General features: G+C 45.6%; 1 protein-coding gene across 3 annotated transcripts in view; it reads left to right on the top strand.

Annotated features, from left to right (window-relative positions):
- LOC143279847 (E3 ubiquitin-protein ligase MIB1-like) overlaps positions 1-5000 on the top strand; it is a 150452-nt gene that overhangs the window by 108280 nt on the left and 37172 nt on the right. The gene's annotated exons all lie outside the window — the stretch shown is intronic.

Here is a 5000-nt window from a genome sequence, read left to right as displayed (position 1 = left end):
CATCGCCTGACTGGCAGTGCTTTTGACCCTTCCTCCTCCGGAAGTCTGAGATAAAAAGACGTTCCCCGTCTTCTCGGGTTCCAGCTTCCCTCATCTTCAAACCGCTTCAGAAATTCTGATCGTTCAACAGCTTTCAGGACTGAACACCATTACATGCAAAGAGAGAAACGGTGGTGTGACACTGCTGATGTCTGCGCTTGGGTTTCTGGCCAGTCCGGCTGGCAGTCCGTGGAAGCGACTTTTGGCAGGCAAGGCAGTACAAAGAATTCCCTGACCCGAAGACAAACTTCATCCGTTCTCAGGAAAAGAACTTATAAGTTCAGTGAAATCTGATGCGGGAACGTCTTTGACAGGACGGAATGGGGCACACTTACTATTGGAGATTTGTTCAGACATTACATGAACTCGGACTCCAAACTTCTGCTGGGGAAGTGAGAAATGGGGTGTGGGGTGGAGATAGGGGGAGGGTTACACTATGCAGATGACGTGCAGGCCCCTCTTGTCTCACTCGGTGCTACTTTTTGAAGGGTGATGAAGTGTGTCACTCGTTTCCTCCAAAATGAAGGAAGAGGAAGAGCTGTAGTGAGTCACTCGTTTCCTCCTATTGAAGGGAGAGGGCAGAGGTATGGCGTGTCGCTCTTTTCCTTCTAATGAAGGAAGAGGAAGAGCTATGGTGTGTCACTCATTTCCTTCTAGTGAAGGAAGAGGAAGAGCTATGGTGTGTCACTCATTTCCTTCTAATGAAGGAAGAGCTATGGTATGTCACTCATTTCCTTCTAATGAAGGAAGAGGAAGAGCTATGGTGTGTCACTCATTTCCTTCTAGTGAAGGAAGAGGAAGAGCTATGGTGTGTCACTCATTTCCTTCTAATGAAGGAAGAGGAAGACCTATGGTGTGTCACTCATTTCCCCCTAGTGAAGGGAGAGAAAGACCTATGGTGTGTCACATTTCCCCCTAGTGAAGGGAGAGGAAGACCTATGGTGTGTCACTATTGTCCTCCTAATCAAATGAGAGGGAAGAACTATGGTGTGTCTGTCATTCATTTCCTCCCAGTGACGACAGAGAAAGAGCTATGGTGTGTCACTCAGGTCTACATCCGAAGGAAGAGGGGAGGAGAATCCCTGTCGTTGTTTTTGAAGGGCTTCCGGGAGTAGTGTCTTCGTCAGTGGGGGGACATGGGGTAGAGAACGTTGTTCTTGTACAAGGCATCACTCCTCACACCTGTCCCCTTATTTTCAGTCTCAACGTAGCCTTCAGGATGTCCGCTTTGGAGAGTGCCTGGGAATTCCCAGGGAGAAAGGAGGAGGAGGAGGAGGATGGAGAGAACAAGAAGTGATGCTTTTATTGCTAGTGCTTTTCTGCTTGTCACCCATTTTGTGTGTGTGTGCTTGTGTGCGCTTGTTTGTTTGTTTTTTCCTTCCTTACAACACAAACGCACATACAAACGCGGGTACACACACACATGCACGTACGCGTTCTCAAAGAGAGAGAGAGCGGGTGGACCTCTCATTTTCCCCATTTGAAATGTGTATGACATCTCTCTCTCTCTCTCTCTCTCTCTCTCTTCCACACACACATACACACACAAACGCGCGCGCGCACACACACACACACACACACACACACAAACGCACGCGCGCGCACACACACACACACATAACAAACAAAAAACAGAGTAATTATAATACCATATTGTCTTCAACGTACGATATCAAAACGCGTGGTGCTTGATGTGACTTAGTATTGCGGCATTTCTTTCTTCTCGCCATGGAAATGCATTAACAGGATTGTGTTGGTCAATTGCATGCGCGGATTTTTTTTTTTTTTTTTTTTTTTTTTTTTTCCTGTCTGACGGTGATGGTGTCAACATGATGGTGGGTGGCGTGTTCGTGGGGGCTGTTGTTGTTGTTGCAGACTCCTGTTGCGAAACTGTTGGGTGGTCTGCTGGTGCCATTGCTGTAATTACGACCTCTGCTTTTTCTTTTTCTTTTTTTTTTTTTTTTCTTTTTTTCTTTTTTAAGGTAACGTTGAATCTGCGTTCTTTGTCTTACTGGCTGGCTGGCTGGCTGTGTTTATCTTTCTGTGTTTGTCTCTGTCAACCTGTCTCTACCTCATTCTGCACCCCTTGGGTGGTGTTGTGTTTGACTCACTTGTGTAAACAAAGTGAGTCTATGTTTTAACCCGGTGTTCGGTTGTCTCTGTGTGTGTGTGTGTGTCTACACGTGTGTCCGTGGTAAACTTTAACATTGACATTTTCTCTGCAAATACTTTGTCAATTGACACCAAATTAGGCATAAAAATAGGAAAAATTCAGTTCTTTCCAGTCATCTTGTTTAAAACAATCTTGCACCTCTGGGATGGGCACCAAAAAAAAAAAGAAAAAAAAAAAAAAAAAAAAAAAATGAAGCCTAAATATATGCAAACTGCATTTACTGTTATATTTATATTTTTTGTATTCTCTAAACTTGGCACTTTGATCTGATATTCTGACCCAACAACAAGAGCAGTCATTATTATCATTTTTTTGTTCAAACAGGAACTTCTTTTGCTAAGCATGGAAGTTTAATTTATTTTGCAAACGTTTTAGTGCAGATAGTAAAGAAGGGAAATTACTCTGTAATTAATGCTAGGGGACTTAATTCGCTTTAAACTGATCTTTCTCATTTTAAACATTACATTTTGAAATTATACTCAATACATAAAAAGCTTGGATTTTTTTTTTTTATTTTTTTTTAAGTGTATCACAAGTGAGTATTGAAGGCCTTGCCTGTCTTGTTGTTGTCGTTGTTTGTTTTTTTTTAAGTAGTTGTGCATACTCCATTTACGCTGGAGAACTAAAAATCGTCGTTTCGTTTTGTTTCGTTTCTCTGTCTGTGTTTGTCTATGTCTCTCCTCAGTCCCTCTCTATAGTAATCCACGCAGTCGCCCTGTTTACCAGGCACTGGAAGAGTTTTGGGACCTCACAGAGAACAGCAACAACATTAGTTCGTCTCAGCGGAGAAAACAAACGGGGATGGGGTGGGTGGCATTGGTATGGGTAGAGTGGTGGTGGAAATTCTGTTTGGAGGGGAGAGGGGGGGATTGGGAGGGTGGGGGGAAGAAGGGTGTGTGTGTGGGGAGAGGGGGGGGGGGGGGGGGGGCTAGAGAGAAAGATACACAGAGAGAGAAAGGCTGGTAAGTGCGTGCGGAGGTCCTTCGGGAGACGGAATCAGCAGCGTCAGACTTAACGCCGGCGGACACAGGGGCTGACTGACACATAACAGTGGCTGTGACTGAGGACTGACTCATGGTCTGGTATTGCGTCATTGGTTGTCGCACTGAGAAACGCATGGGACAGCTGAGCGGCAGCCGCTTTTATTCCCCGAGTGACACGTGCTCAACACCAAGACGTCCTGGACGAGGAAGCACCGGTGTCTTGACTGACAGCAAGGTCGGAGACAGATACCCCCCACCCTTCCATTTCAGTGCAGCGTTCACCTCACTGCTGTGTTGCTCTGACCATTCTCACGGACTTGCACATCTATTTTTCATTCTGTGGACCGTTCTAGCGAAGGCTAGGGGAGCAGCGGCTGGACTTTGTGAGATATTTACTGGTTGTAGCTCTTTTTTTTTTTCTTTCTTTTTTTTCGCTCGAGGGTCTTTGCTTTTTAAAGTGACTCACTTCCGCATCCCCCCCCCCCCGAAAGCCGCCCTCCCCTCCTCCGCCCCCCCGCCCCCCCCCCCCCCCCCCACCACACACACACACACACCACCCCCATATACCTACCCCTTCCATTGTGGACCCAGTGGAATCCTTTTTATTTGGCCGAATCCCAAAACCACAACTCAAACAATTGACCCGGTCGCGTTTTGAATCCAGTCTGACCTTGACCTGTCAAAACCTTGACACTGATGTCTGGTGCGTTGCCCGCAGCGTGCTTAATGTCATTGTCTGTCTGTCTGTCAGTGTTTCTCCCTCCGTCGGTCACATCACATTGTTCAGCTGACCGCAAGCGCCCACCCCAGGGCCGTCGGTCATGCGTTGTTCCATTTGGTATTTAGTGTTTAAAAAAAAAACAGTAGTGACAAAAACACGGAATGAACGTATGGGTATGTGAATAAACTAGTTGACTTGCAATGCTGGCAAGCATTCTTCAAAGTGGTTCTTCAGATTCAGAGCCTTTGACATTATTTAAAAAAAAAAAAAAAAAAAAAATCTTGGGCTTACCCCCTCGATCAACGCAACTTTCCCCGAACTAAGACCCAAGCCCTGTACAGCTTTGACCTTGCATCAGAAGTAAAATGGTAGAAACAAGAACAGTAACAGAACACAACACACACACACACACACACACACACACACACACACAGAGTGACGGGATGGGGGATGTGGTGGGGCATACAATCGGCAGACTCTCGCGCTGACCGAAGATGCGCGATCAATATACATAGGGGGATGGAGAAAAGGGGGCCTCTTCAGTTCTACCCTGAGAAGAGATGGTATCTCCCTCTGCTTTGGACAGGGTCGTAGACCTGATGGCGGGAACTACTGCATATTATGGAGCATGTGAAAGGCGGAACAGAAAGATGTGCGTGCGCGCACACACACACACACACACACAGAGAAAGAGAGAGCACAGTATTAAGGTGGTGGTACCATTCGGTTAACATGCAGTTGTGGACGGTCGGATGGAAACAAGAGGCGGAAATTGGGGGATTAAAAATACAATAAGAAAAAAAAATAAAAAAATATATATATATATATATATGGTTATGCTAACAAGAATCAAGAATATTTTGACCCCCTTTTGAGACATGGAGCATTGATATTCTGCACACACAAAAATAAACGTAAACAGCAGTTTCTCTCTCTCTCTCTCTCTCTGTCTCTCTCTCTCACTGTATGTCTCTCTGTCACACACACACACACACACACACACACACACACACACACACACACATTAAGTTTGTGGACGGTCACCACACACATAAAAGTGCTGTTTTTGTGCACTGGTCCAGAC

Source organism: Babylonia areolata, chromosome 3 (assembly GCF_041734735.1).
Source record: "Babylonia areolata isolate BAREFJ2019XMU chromosome 3, ASM4173473v1, whole genome shotgun sequence".
Taxonomy (NCBI): Eukaryota; Metazoa; Mollusca; class Gastropoda; order Neogastropoda; family Buccinidae; genus Babylonia; species Babylonia areolata.
Note: the sequence above shows the minus strand (reverse complement) of the source record. Positions and strands in the feature narration are given on the sequence as shown.